This window comes from Neodiprion fabricii, chromosome 4, assembly GCF_021155785.1.
Source record: "Neodiprion fabricii isolate iyNeoFabr1 chromosome 4, iyNeoFabr1.1, whole genome shotgun sequence".
In the NCBI taxonomy this organism is placed as follows: domain Eukaryota; kingdom Metazoa; phylum Arthropoda; class Insecta; order Hymenoptera; family Diprionidae; genus Neodiprion; species Neodiprion fabricii.
The window spans coordinates 30,265,552-30,281,200 of record NC_060242.1 but is presented as its reverse complement, the minus strand read 5'-3'; the positions used below and the strand labels follow the sequence as shown (position 1 = coordinate 30,281,200).

The 15,649-nt window shown below is 44.5% G+C and overlaps 1 long non-coding RNA gene across 1 annotated transcript in view; it reads right to left on the bottom strand.

Annotated features, from left to right (window-relative positions):
* The window catches only part of LOC124180021, a 63,954-nt gene extending 52,919 nt beyond the window's left edge, over positions 1-11,035 (bottom strand). The window contains exon 1 of the long non-coding RNA XR_006870187.1: positions 10,930-11,035. This is a non-coding gene — a long non-coding RNA (uncharacterized LOC124180021). The remainder of the gene's footprint in view (positions 1-10,929) is intronic.
* Positions 11,036-15,649: the final 4,614 nt, after the last annotated feature.

Sequence of the window (15,649 nt, the reverse complement as noted above, 5' to 3'; positions counted from 1 at the left end):
ACAATAAATTGTAAAAATGAATATACTTGTTCTGCTGCATCCCATTCATAATCCGATAAAAATATGAAGTGTCTCAACAAGTCTCTACTTTTTGAAATACACGTTGCAAAGACCGGGACAAAGTAGGTCAAGTCTAAAACATAATGAACATTGAATCATTTTTTCATTCATTTTTGAAGCTGCCTACTTTTTCCTCTCAAGACAAAGAGAATTTTTCCTATAAACACTGAAAATTGTGCTCCTTTGGCAGTTCAATAAGTGAAATATTTCTGTTAATTATTATAAGTAAACAGGAGTAGAACGACCTCATTCGCACAAGCATTATCGTGTTCTTTCCTCAACAAGTGCCCCAGTTTGCTCCAGTCTCCCCTGTACTCCATCAGAAGGAAAACTGACAAAGAACTTGTTTCTTTCGTTGGACGGAAGAGGCTTACTTTCAGCATGGACTAGAAACCATGATGGACACATGGAGTTATAAAAACGCAGGAAGCAAATGCGAGGGTTGTATTCCCGGGGCCTCCTTGTCCCTTGCCCTTGCGCACCCTGGGCGCCTTCGGAACTCCAGCATCGCGGTGGTCGGAGTGAAAAGGGTGGATGACTTGTTGGACGGAGAGTTCGCGTGATAACGAAAGTCCTACGTAGGCCGACGCAGTACGTCCGGCAGGAGCAGCGGCTAAAGTCAGAGGGGGGTCAGGAACGCCGGGGGTTGTTTCGGGGGCGCGGGTAAGAAGGAGCGAAGGGTTCGGAGGGGGGCGGTTGGCTCTCGGCAAACATGGCGGACGTCACGCAACTCCCTGTAGGTACACCGCGATATCGTGAGCAGGCCGCCGAGCAGGCAGTGGTAGAAATATATTTTAAGTCACCCCACGGGGGTGAAGCATACCTACCGACGGCGGCTGCCGACTCGTAGAGAGAAAGTAAACTACGGTAAGTGTTCGTGCCATTCGTGTAGCTGCGTGCTGCTCGCGCAGCGTTCGGCGTCCACTCGCCGAGTATGGTATAAGGCTCACCTGCGTCGATGCAGATCCGCGCATGCACGCGCGCGTACGTCACGGCGTGCGGCGTGCACGTTATTCGTATATCTCACATTACCCGGCCGGCTATACAAGCCTTCATCCCTGCATCCTGAGTCGCGTATTGGTTTATGGGGCAATAGCGTCGACGGGGCTCGGTGCACCTGGGGGAGGGTCGTCCCTCTCTCCTAAACGCGGTAACGGGTTACTCACTGCTCACTGAAGTCCGGAAGATCGCAATCGTGCGGTCGATGTTGCCGTTCTCCTTTCCTCTCCTTCTTCCGCCCCCGCGCGTGACAATGAGGAGGGACTCGCGTATTGTGACGCACGGAAGGGTGCTTCGCGCAAACCCGGCCAACCCCCGACGGGTCGGCCGCACGCTCTGCGGGGACGGACTCGCAGACGTCGTCGTAAATCAACCGTTAATTTGTTGGCTGTTGAACCGCTCATAACTGCTTCCTTGCGCGGGTCAGTGCAGCGCCACGCCGATTCGACGTCACACGTTGGCTCGCCCTCGAGACGAGAACTTTGGAAGTAGCCCTCAGGATCTTCCGGGCAAGGCTCGCTCGTTACCCGTTCACGAGTTGTCGCCACGGATGCACACCTCAACTTCTGCAGACACTCGAAAACTGACGGAACTCCCCGGCAAATCGACGCGGTAATTAGGGCAATTAGAGGGCGCATTCCGCGGCACGCAATCTTCGACTCGACCAGATCACTCTGAGACGGAATTCTTGGTCTAGGTGCGACTGGACTTCAACTAATATACGAACCTCCGGAGCGTTCGGACGATATTTGTACAATTGAGGTACAATTCAGACTTATTGTAGGGTCCAACAGTTATGAAGAATTCATTCAATCCATCGAGGTACAATTAGCCGAAATATAGTCGCGGAAAATTTTTTTCGGCGAGAATAGAGAAAACGTTCAACCTGCTGCAAGCTTTAACGTATCGTTGAATCAATTATGTATTCGTACATAAATTTGATGGGAGCAAAAAATAACTAAAATTAATCACATAATTGCCTTGTAATCTGTTATATTTGTCTGTCGGGATTACCTGTATCAATTATCACCCTCTCGTACTGTTAATGTGTTCCCATTCTGGGTACGATCACACACGCTTATACGTACAACATGACGAACTATTAAAACCAATAAAAGACGGAAGCCACAAGCAAGACGCGTACAGAATGAATGTCTTTGCATCATTCTACTAATACCGATCAATCTTTGCTGCTAATGTCTGTAGTTATTTTTCGATTGTTTATTTATTTATCAAGAGGTTGCATGTAATGACGTTTTACGGTAATTCCGTCCTGATCCTACCTCATTCGGTCAAATGCCTGCAATCCAATAATATCTAACAATAATTATGAAGAAAAGATGTCGGTATCGTTTAATAAGCGCATCCCGTTTTGATGAAATTCAATTATGCCTCGTAACCTGTAGCTATCAGTCTTCCGTTGTAGTTAAGGTTACAAATATAAAAAAAGGAAAATTAACAGTTACACAGCTATTGTCTCAGGTCTGAAACTGTAATCCGACGCCTCGAACTAATGCCACATCATCTCGTTGTCACTGATCTTCGCACGATAAGATTCTGATAGCAAAATAAAAGTGATGAACTGGATATCAATCTGCCGTTACAGCTGTAACGATATAATTTATGGGATTGTAAAACGAACAACCTACAAAGTGTAAAAAGTATCCGTTAAATTTGCCCCCTCGGCGAAGTAAGCTAATTGACGAAATACGCGCTTCGTTGCCTGCCGCAAATTGGCGAGACATATTATGTAGTACGAATTGATCAGGGATCTCCGCTTCGGCGAATTACAAAGCCCGTAATTTGCTCCTTCTTATTCGTCTTTCTTCAACTCGCACTTCGTCTTCGAGTATACCCACAAGCCAATTGCGACAAAGTTGACAAAGGAGTGACAAAACCCATTTCCGAAGTTTCTTCACCGCGTCGCGGCGTCACAGCGTCAGTGAAATCCGCAGAAGTGAAACTTGCTCCAAGCTTTTCGGCGAACTTGGTATACCGACTATAACACACGCTCAGCCGACGCATAAAAGGACGTCTCGCGTAGACGCAGGCACTTGTACATTATATACAAGGCGAACAAAATTCCGGGACAAAAGTCAAGGCGTCAAAAACTTGAACGGGGAGTTTCGTTGCGTCCGAATGCGTGTCCGGCTACGTTGGGGACCTGTGCACCGAAGCGGAGGATCTTGGCCGACGGGCGATCCGTCTACGCCATGGTGCCGTTGGGTCCAGAAGTTGAGCCCAGCTCTCTCAGCCTCCCGCCGCCTCCCTCTGTCACCCATTTCCTGCAGGCGACCCGCGCCTCGACTTCTTCGCCGCCTCCGCGGAGAAACAAACACCTCCGAGAGTCACAATACCGCATCAACGCCTCGAACCGCTAATGGAATCACTAGTCAACTCACCCTTTTGCGAGAATCGCTCAGGCGAACCATTCGTCCGCGGCGGTAGAGACCGACTCTCTTCGTTGGTCCTCTCGCCTCTCCGAGACGCGAGACATCCGACTTATAGGGACGTCCGGCTATCCTTGGACGACAATTACTTAAGAGAGAGTCCCCCCGAGGTCTGTCTCTGCTGCTTAACGTTCTCAGTCATGACGCCTTCCACGGTCCGAGGCATCGACGTCAGGTGCAATTACTCGAGCATGAATGCAGTCGTGATATAGTATCAACAAGGTCTGGAAACTGGGCGGGATGAGTAATCCACAAGTCGAGGACACGAGGACACGAGGAGACTGTAGATTCTATGACTGACAATTGTGCCATGCTTTTGAATTTTTTTCAGTAATAATCACCCAACCTTACGTCGCACCGTCGCGAAAGTTGCTTCAGCTCAATTCTAGAGGCGTACAAAGAATGAAATGGATCCGTAATCTACAGAGATCGTCTGACTCATTTGTAGCCTTCGAACACTACGGAGGATCTGAAATAATAGCTGACTATACACACACCGTTAGAGTGATTGTTTTATTATTAAACATATAACGGGTTATATTATATTCGTGTAGGTACAGAGCTGCGTACAAGCGATAACAGAACTGATTAACAAACCGCTGAGTAGTGACTGATGACAAAGGATGTGGTAACGGAAAAAACATATTCCATCTCCCTGCTACATAATCGATGATCTCAGTCGCGGGAGTTTGTGTGTGTAACATATTGCACTACTACACCGCTCGCATATATAATATTTGCGTGAAAATAATTGTCAGTTTGAGCAGAATATCGGCGGTGTCACAAATTCTTGTTAATTCAAACTCCTTGTCAATGGAACTAGGATCATTTCACGAGTTGTGGGACTTTGAGAGACAGCGATTCTCACTTCGCGTTGGATAAAAAGTACTTTCAGAGATGCCGTGAAGTATACATGTATCCTGGGTACGTCGAACGCAGAAACTTCAGCGCCAAGGGGCAACATCATGAGGAGTTTCATTCCTCAGGATCGAACCACCGTAAGCATCAATCGCTCGCTCTGCGCACGGCTAGCCCAAGGCGCGAAAGGTTTTGATGCTAAGCAATGTAGCCTGCCTTAAGAGCACCCGTTGATCCGACGTCTGTAAATCCGTTTTGCAATTAAACTTATAATGAGGATATGCTCGTCACATGTCCGTTGTGAATTTAATACTCACGGTAAAGGAAATGGGGGAAAACACTTTCGTATCACGCATCGCGAAAGATGTGATTCGCGTTTAATATACTCCTGATTGAATTTTCACGTCGATTATTTGAATACACGTTCAAGTGTACACAATAAATTACAAATTCCAGGTTCAATTGTACAAAATCTTCAGCGGTAAATTAGCGAAAAATTTTACCTGAAATATGATGATCACAGATGAAAGAAAAAACAACAAAAAACAGGTTCATTGTATGCATATACATCCATGTATACGTATTGTACGTATGCGAGAGAAGGTTATTGAGTTATGTAATGCAGAGTGGTGAGTTCGATTACCGGGTATAGATATAATACGTTGTACGACCGAGCATTCCTGTACGCACGGAGGCTGCATAGACATCCTCCCCGTCCCTCCTTCCGCTCATGGCCCCGCCGACTAGATGATATTATACTTACTACTATACCGCGGTTGTACGTGTTGTAAGATACTAGCTCCCGATGGGAAATGGAGAAGGATGAAATGGGAAAAAAGTAAGTCGATTTGTTGAAATTCGATCCGATGTTCGCGGATATCGGCCGCAAGGCTGGATTCCTAGGCTTTTCCATCCTGCAAGGGGGATTCCCCGCTTCGCTTCGTGCCGTTGTGCTGCCAGGGTATGCCTTGCATATATATGCAGTCGTAGGTGTGTTCACCCATCGGCACCGGGGCGCGGTGTGTAACGCGTGAGAGCGACGAGGTACACAATATTTTCAAATTGCTTCCATTATCACTTGCGGTTCAGTTCACATGATTGTTTCATTCCCGCGGCGAGAATAGCTGACTGCGTAGTACGTGTCTGAGGGAATCTCTGCTCGGTTATTACATCGGATAACACTGGCGTCGGATGGACTATATATACCTACATACATATATACATATATACATATATAGATGCTATACTCTCTTTCTTGGTGATCTTGGTTGTCCTGGGTAACGGAAATATTTACGCCACAGGCGTGAGCAGCGATAAAACAAAAAGCTGTCACCGCACCTTGTGGCCGGGAGCTCAAGACACTTCGCTTCATAGAAATTAATGAATTTTCCGATGAAAATATGTACCGTATGAAATTTAAACGTATAACTTGTGCAATTTTGAAATCCAATACAATCTGACAATGAGAGACAAGTATGCGTTGTTTTCCAGCTGTTACAAAAGGCGCATATAAACACGGACAATTTTCCTTCAGTCCAGTCAGAAGAACAAAGATAGAAAAAAATTTGAGCACCCCCTAGGTCGTCAATTTCCACCGCATTGGTATAATACATGCGCGAGGAATGGGCAGTGCTGCACCGTCAAGCTCATCACTATTTCACGAGCGTAATTGCAGATGCAGATCGTAGGTATAGGTAGGTGGCCCGTGGAGTGGCTTGAGCGTAAGCGTAGGTATACATCCGTACGGTGCGTGCATGCCTACCGTTGCGGATGAATGTGCAATTATTACAACATAAACACGATTCGTTTGGTCACGGTCCGACATTATAACACTCCGTTACATCCCTCGCGGTACATAAATTTTGCATTTGACAACAAAGCACTGCGACGTGGTAATAATAACAGCGCCTGAATACAACCCCGTTACACGCATAAATAAAGACGTTTTTCGCGAGGTCGAGCCTCGGCTCGGGGGTGAAAATCACGCGACGTAAGGGCTACACAATGGAGGCTGTCCGCCTCTAATAGACTTGACCTAAAAATCCACGATGCCCGCAAAACCTGACTTCACCTGATACTCACCTGACCCGTAACGGGCCTACCCAACCCGATCTAATAATATTATTTATAATATATCGCGGAGATAGGCAATCCCGCCTCGGTCACTCGCGGCAACGACGATAAAATGTCTCCGTCTATGGACTTCGGTGATTTGATGAGAGGAATTGAATCTGGCTTGGCGTGATATTGGAAAGACGGGGACTCTCACCCCGTTCGCATCCCTCTGCACCCCATGACACGTTGTGTACAAGCATGCCGGACGCGCGATATCCGCCAAAGCGATTGTTTCCGTCTGTTTATTTGCATTTCCATGCTGCACCGCTGAAGCTGAAACTATAAATATCTTCAAGATATATCCGAGTGCAACGGTTGTTCGCCTGCATCGTTGTGTGCAGTTTGTAGTAGTTTTAATTTTTTTTTCTTTTTATTTTATTTTTCATTTCTATCTTACGCGCTTCTGCCGCGACAACGCAAAGAGAACGATACGAACATCACTCGGTGGGTACATACAAGTTATTTTCAGAACTCCGAGTGCATATGACGAAGGAAAACCCCCGACTTGACTCTGTATACCGAACGTCAAGCTGGCGGAACTCTCGTAATTATTCCATGAGGTAATTGTGACAATTACTCACCCCTTATACCTGCGCACAGAAAACTACAATTCCTGCAGAAGTTCCGTGCGCAGCTATACCGTAGAGTATATTATGTTATTATATTACGCTGATCAATAACGTGAGTCACGTTTAAAGCTCGTTAATTAGCAATTGACTCACCTTTTTATTTATATAATATAGTTAAACGTGTTTTGTGCGATATTTATATACGTGTAGAACCTACCGATACATTTGACAATACAGGAAATTTTGAAAACTTTAAATATATGTTTCACTTTAACCGATAAAATGAGTCGAAGAGTTTTTTCGTACCAATATTTAGAATCTATGCTGTGATTGTGAGATTAGAGATGTATTTGAATGCTACGAAATGATACAGTTATGCCTACTGAGTGTTTCCGCAAATCCTCTGTATTCACTCATGATCCCCGACACCTCCTTAAGGTCTGTGGTTAATTTTCTGCGTAATAATCTCGTACATAAACGGATTAAACAGAGCTCACGCATGGGAGGAGGCACGTTGTGTGCAGAGAGTGTATTTACGGATGTCAAGCATCGGTAACAATAGCCATGTACCTACATGCAAAGATAGACGTGTGATGCGAGGATTTACCTCGAATGCTATGGTGCGCGATGGCTCTTGGAGATTATAGGAACGGAGCAAGTTCCACGCGGTGCACGGTGTATTTGGTAAACTTTAGTCATTCACGTAGATAACCACATCTGGCGATGCATTTCATGGGATACGCACTACCGCAAATACTCATAAACTGAAGAAAAATTCAAGGAATGTGCGAATATTTGACTTTTCGCACAACTGACATTCGATAAGACGGAAAAGGTTTCGCTGAATGAAGACAGTCACTTCCCAACTGGCTAAATACACGAATCGTGTGGAGATGGCTCAGTAAAACACCAGCGTGAGATGCTTGAAAAGATACTGTAGATATTATACCGATCCACGGAGTTGACAACAATCTAATTCGAACAAGGCACTCTCAATTTTGAGCGTCGTACTTCTACTATGCGTTTAAGAAGTATAGAGGAAGAGTCGATAACTGATAAACGCAACGGAAAGCATTCAAAGAATGAACCGCTGTATCCACCAGACAGAAAAAAAGAGACATGGTGATCTATAGCTATAGTGCAGTGGACGTATGGTAGGTAGATAAGGGTATACAGTGGCGGCCATACCACGGATAACACCAAAGCCTCAATCTTCAAAGTTACGGATATACTATCTCTCAAGACACAAAGAGACAGTGGATCCCCCGATGAAACCTCGCCTGCAGTACTTCTCATTGTCAACCTAAGCTGCAGCATTAGCACAAGGCTAAGAAAAAGTAAACAGCGTGACTCAAAAATCTAGGTAACTCTAAGTTTTATGCAAGATTCTAGAGAGGCTAGAGAAGATACTTGATCATGCCAATTGGGTCGAATGAAATAGGCGTCTGGTCAGGAGGTAAAAGTACAATCGACTTCTTCGGCGATGAGATATGCTGAAATTTCCAAGTTGGTATTTTGAACTCTGTTTGCTAAAAAAAAAAAAAAGGAAATCTTATTACCGTATTAAATGACGAACAGCACGGAAGTCTCAAGTTTCTCAAGAATCAGTTCTAATTCTGATTCACATTGTATTTTCTTTTTTTTTTTTTGTTTTTTTAAATACCTAATAGTTTTAATGAATTTTCACGTTCCATCAGAAAATTTTTACAACAAAATGTTTGGAGATAATGATGGACTACGACGACTTATTCAATTACCGACGATAAGTGAGACTGAATTTTCCGATTCATAAATTCCTATGGTGCTGGTAATTTACAAATCCCTCATCCCCGGATCGCATTTCGCTATCTATATTCGCCTTCGTTAATTGATCTAGATTAGCTCTACATACCAGGAAGAAATGCTCGAGTCGATTTCTGCAATAGCGTTTCTGTACACCCCCGATGCTTAATCGCTGTATACCCACGGGTAAAGTTCTTTCTCGTTGCCGTCGATTTTTCTTCCACGAAAATATCCGAGGAATTTCCTTTATCTGAGAAATGCGTATCTCGGTAGCTACCGTCAGGGAACAACGTTTCCTTAATTACTCGTACGTATACGAGTATACCTGTATCCGCAGCGTCAGATATTCCCTTTCTATAATATACGCGCGGCGTTTTGCCGAGCTATTGTTGTAGCTTCTCGAATAGAACGATGCACTTACAAAAATACGGTTTAATTAGTTGCTCGATTAACATTTCCAACTTTGAAGCGGTTGAATTCTGAAATGCGTCGGATCGCGTTCGACGGCACTTTTTGTGCTTCGCCTGACGTCGCCCAGACCCCCAGAGCTTGCGATTGTAATTGATACCGTGTCTCTCAGTCGCCGCGGCGCGACGCTCTTCCCCATTCTACACAATTTTACGTCACTCGACAATTTGCAGGCTTCCCAATCTAGCCACCGGCGTCTCTTTTTCGCGGCGCTGAATCGACTCTGGTAATAATTTTCCTAATGAAACAAGCTTGAAGGAAGCAAAGAAAATCCCACACGGTAAAATATTCCCGTGCATCAAATTAACAGGATAGAGTGAAAAGGGGGATCGTAGCAAAATCAGATGTAGCCTGTATTATACCTTCGTGAAAAAAGGGTGAGAACGTATAATGCGTCGTGAAAAAAGATTTCACTATATATCTATTCCTCTTTCGCAGTGATTGTAGTTTTTCGGTGCCTTTCCTGCTTTCCTCTCCTTCATTTGTCCTATTATTATTATTTTTCTTCCCTCCTATATAATTTCATTTATAACATATTATCACGCAAAGCCTACCGCATTTCGCGCATCGTCGAAAGTTTACCCGAGCCGCTACGGTTGCGTGCAAATGCCGCATACACATAATACGTAGGTGTATGTATCCACGGGTACAAACTAGCGGTATTCTATTCGTCATATTGAATAATATTTTTCTCTCAAACTGGTACCGTCCGAGAAGTCGCTGTGCAGTCGGAAAAATTTCTTCAGCCAATGTAGCGCTTATATGAAGGTAGACTGCAGATCGCCTGAATTTAGTGCATGAATAACAGAAATATGTCGTAAGGGGATACCTGCACGCATGCAAGGCGGCATGAATCGTCGCGGCGTCGTTAAATAGTACAAGTTACGTCGTGCGCTCGCGTCTAAGGGATCGAGTAACCGAGAGAAGCAGCTGCGGGTCTGATTTTACGCTCGTCAAAAAAAGAGAGGAAGGTAAGAATAAAAATAAAAAAAAAAGCGAGAGAAAGAGGAGAAGAAGAACTCCGGCGCAGATGGTGTCACCAAACGTGACGAATCCGCGGCTAACTCGTACCGATACGTGTAATAACCTGAGATGCAGATGTGGAAAATGGAGGGCGAAAGGGGCGGAAAATCGTCGGCGAAAAGTGAAACGGGGAAAATGAAGCGTGCGCATACCCTCTTTGTGCCTTCCACACGGCGACTTCGAAGCCAACGCGACGCATGTAACAAGGAATGTTCAGCACCGCGTTAAAAGACGAAGTCTCGAAGTCGGAAGCAGGGGTGCCTCTTGCCCGGTGGCGTAAAAGGTTTCCAGAGGGCGGGTCTCGCCGAATCGGTCACGCGCCCTTCGTTCAGCATGGTCATTCCGAAGGTGCGAAGAAGAGACCCCCTCATGGCCACGGAAAATCGAGGCACGCGAAGAAACGGACCAAACAGGCGTACGACTGTCGCAACGGCGTACGAACGGTTCGAGTCCTACCCTTGTGCCCAATAATGGCTCAGAAATTGGCCCAGCCACCTGTCTACCCCTTTTCCTCACGTGTCGCTATTTGTGCCTCGTGAATTAACCAAAAGGAAACAGAATTCATTTTCATCACCCCCACGATATGTATACACATATATACTCACCCACTCACGATGACCGGCTGCCGACCAAGCTCGCTTTATTTTCTCCGAAAATAATAATGTGAACCAAAGGTGTATGGAAGAGAATGTGCAATGGATGTGCGAGTTTCTGGAATAAACAGAAAGAAAGAAGTGAATTGTTTTATCTGCGAAACAAAGCTCGTGATCTGTATTATACAGGGTCATTTATTCGTGGCTGACCGCCAGCGATATGTCAGTATGGAAATGCGTAGAGATTCGTGGTAGTTTAGCAATGCGTAAATAAACTTGTTAACATACATATATCGTCGATGATTGATGCAAGAAAATACGTAACTAATAAGGGCCGTGTATTGTATTTGATTCGCCAGTACATATATGAACGCCAGAAAATCAGCTTCGAGCTTTTTTCGAGTCTACCACGCCGTTTCATCCCACATACTGTAAGAAAATAATATTATTTTCCTGCTCTAGGGTAGGAAATATGTAATCTCTGACGCAGGGGATCAAGCATTCCTTATACTAGGTTTATTATATTGCTGTATTTTTACACCTTTCGTGTTGCTGCGTCGGTCATATAGAGGCAAAGGAAATAGGTATATCCTTACATCCCGGTGATGTGACATAAAAATTCCTCACCCTCCTACGCGATTCTAGCGTACGCGGAGAATAGCCTACATACATATCACGGATAGTTTCATCTTCATCGTAAAATTTCTGACTTACTGTTCAACGATGCGGATTTATTCCCACGTTTTATTGACTCTTTCTTATATAGAGCAAAACGAAGAGTACAGAATCGTAGTTACTTTCTAGCTAGTAGTACATCGGTAAACTCCATTTTTTGTTCAACTTATATGGACAAATTTAATCATATCGAAATATCGTACGTATTCGGGCTTGAACATATGTTTCAGAATAATTAACATTTAAACCAGCGTTAAAATAGATGTAAACATGACGTTCGGTGTAAAAAATCTTTGTCGATAATTCAAGCGTAAACTGGTTCATGAATAAAAATCTACGGATTCTTAAAAATACGCGTATTCAGAGAGTGATTTTACCTCATGCAGCTACCTGGGTAAATAAATTCAAGTATAATTATATTAGATGTTTTCTGTTTTGTTTAGCGCAAAGTACGTGAGACAAGATTGACAGGAAATTTTTTACATTCGGCACATTGGAAGCGGAACGAAATTGCGAAGGATTACTAAATCGGATTTTTTTTTTATTCATTCACAAAGAGTTCTGCTCATTCTTATAACCAAAAATCGCTAGGCATCATTGCGAGTGAAATTGCAAATTAAAAAAACGAAATGCCGCATTATGGGTCATATTTCTGAGACATACGGGCCTCCAGCCCTTGGCGGCAGATTATATAGAAAGCAGCATCCAACGTACGTTTCGGCCAGGAATTTCGTCTAGCGTGGTGCGGATTAATCGTACTCCGACTTGGCATTAATGAGTTTATCTCTGAAGCCCAAGTACAGTCGGCGCTTTACGGAATGCCCGCCCTCCGCGGCTGCGGGTCCCACCGTAATTAAAGCAGGAAAAGCAAAAGCTCCGCCCGGCCACGAGACACATATAACCTCCTTTATCTAACCCAGCCGACGCGACGCCGAGGCTCGTTCGAAGGACTGAAAGGCCAGCGATCGTCGAGAGGCCTCCTCCTCCTCCTCCTCCTCTTCCTCTTCCTCTTCCTCTCCTCGGCGATGTTATCTGACCCGCCTGATGTTAACTGGCGTTTATTTATGTAATTCTCCGAGGCCCTACGGTGGTCCACTTGTCACCTGCCGCACTCGAAACCGTTTCGAACTCAGGTAAGGCCCCCGACCGCCTCCGCCATCACCTTTGTCTGCGGTACTACATACATAACTATAATTCACCCTTATTATACAGACGTATTTCGGTGCCCGATTTCCGTATGAACAGATACACGCGTCATTCCGTACCTACACGTGTAGTCGTACGCATCGTAGATGCATAGATGGATCGGTTAATTCTTACCAAATTATTTCCGATAGTCAATTAATTCCCCTTGCAACTGCGACGCGGTACGTCTATTTCGAAGATCCTGTCCCGATAACTTCTGCTATAAAATTTCAAGAACCTTAAGTGCAGTAATGACGACGCTTGATGGAGTTATTTAGTGTCCAAGATCATAAATTTTAATCAATCTGACGCATGAAACGTGATTGCATTCGATTTCGAATTGTACGGACGTATACGTTGGTATTTGAAGTTACCAAGAATTTGTAAAGTCCGTGAAAAATTTGATTCATAAAATAATCGAAATAGGTGATTGGAAGATAATAATCCGGAGTGAGAATGAAAGGTTTCCAGAAGAGTTGAGGATAAAATTATGACTGTATCATTCACAAATATGAATTATACATTGGAATATTACCTACTTGCTTGACGACCTGGTTGTGCCGAGAGCAGCCTTTACGGCCATGTACGGCGGACAAAAGAATAATATCCACGATAATAAAAAAAAAAATCATACTCAATTCGAATAAAGTTGTAACGTATTTCCGTATTATTCGAAAACTGAGATAATAAATCGCTTGTGGCGAATTACGTGTTTTTTTCATTGCTACGCATTGTCTGATAAACGCAAATAAAAAAGTTGTAATTAATAATTGTTTATTTAATGGCCTCGCGCATACGTGTATGAATATCCGTTTCCAAGTTTCGACCAATTTTTTAATTCACCGCCATCGCGTTGGCGGTACAGGAGTTAACAAGCGATGTTCTTTGCAGCAACGTTTTCCTCCTGCCATCGTATAACCCAGTGGCGTAAACGGAAATTGTTCCTCGCACAAATCCGCATGATCCGGTTCTTTAATATTCGCGAACGCGGAGCCTGATGGTAACCTAAAGTAAAACCTGGGGGCTCGTTAAGCTCCCGCTAATACGCAAACGAGGAAAAGTCAGGTATAGGTATCGAATGTAGCGACGTCTAAAAACTAATCCCTGAAAGGCACGCACCCGGCTCCGAGCCGACAATAAGCGTGACCGATAAATTTCCGGAAGTATACGAGAGGCGGTGTATCGGTTATTTTTTTTCATTCTTTTTTCATCCGACGTTTCCTTCTCATAATTCCTCCAAACTGCCGCGACAATACGGAATTAACGAGCGTTCAGGAACTCTATGCAATAACTGAATTAGCCCGGCACGCAACGTTGCGTATATACAAGGGTGTGCACGTTTGTCTCGTCAAAAAACTATCGGATACACGCCTCGTACAATCGTGCGAGCCAAAAGTTAAAGAGGAGAAAAAGAAACCGATCGAGCGCTCCTGTCCGTCACGGATCGATAAATTCCGATGAAGAAATGGAATAAAATAATTTTCTCGCCAAATATCTTGTTTGCCGCAGAAATCTGACCGGCGCGTTAGAGGAAGTTGACAAACGGTTGTTTGTCGGATCTTCTCACAGCACGGTCAGGGCCAACGGCGGCTCGACTTTCTCGAGGTAAAGCTAAGCCTCTGGCCCGGCTTTGTAAAGTCCCCTGACCTAAGAATTACACCTGATCGAACCGGTTCCTATCGCTAAACTCGGGCCGACGTCGCGATCCCGTCGAATCTACGAGATGCGGGAGGATAGACGATGGGCGAAAGAGGAAGGAGGGACAGGTGAATCGCACCGACACCGAGCGAGGCCATTAATAATATAGGTGCGCGGCGCGTGGCGTCTCGTGGCGTCGCTGCCCGCCGATCGATGATTCGCCCACCGGATCGCACGTTGGGTATTAAACCGATAGCGCATACTCGCGGCTCCTGGTTCTGCACACAAGTATCTGAGGACTGAGTTATACGCCGAAAACGATTTGTCACCAACCCCCTTGGTCTCCGTATGTTGCGTAGGTATTCGAAATGCTTAACCTCCGCTTTTTGTTTCTTATACCCACAACGCCTCCCCCGACATTCCTTTCCGCAGTCTGACCTCACGCCCTATCGGTTATTCGTTATCGGGTTGCAGACCCGCATTTGGTGTTTCACCGTAAATTGCATACACTTGAGAGGGCGCAACAGAGATAACACATGGTAGCTTTTACATGTTTTGTCAGAGGTTCGGACGTTGTAACGGACAAGTTTTCACGTTTTCATTGTCTTCGACGTAATCTTTGAACTAACGATATTTACACAAGGAGTCCTCTTACATAGTCAAACATTCCTGCAAAACAAAGTATTTATAGTTAAAATCAGGCGTTTCGTGATAGAGGGAATCTTCATGAGACCGTATCTACGTAACCTGATCGATTATCTTACTCTTATTTTCATATTTAAATATATGAGTAAAACAATGATTCCCTCTTTACCCACGTTTCTCCCTCTTCTGCTTCCCCGCTTTATTTTCGCCGTACTTTGGACGTAGATGAATGATGGCTTTACCGTAGATAACATCTAGGAATACTGAACAATTACTCTTCTTTTCACTTTCGTTGCCAACTATATTAACACCGATGCGAAGTAGATTTCACAACATAAAAACAAACCAGGGCTTCGGTATTAAATAAACCAATAACTGAAGAAAAAAATAAAAGAAACAACATGACAATGGCACTTTATCTTACTACATGTAACCCTGAGCGCAGTAATGAACTCTGACGTACCCCTGATTCCCGAAATTGTTTCATCCGGCGCCACGATTTTCAGCCCAGACCGCAGATTGATTACCTTCTAAACTATTTCGCCAGTTCGTTGTTCTCTGTAAGAGTGTCAATACAACGAGCGTGAGC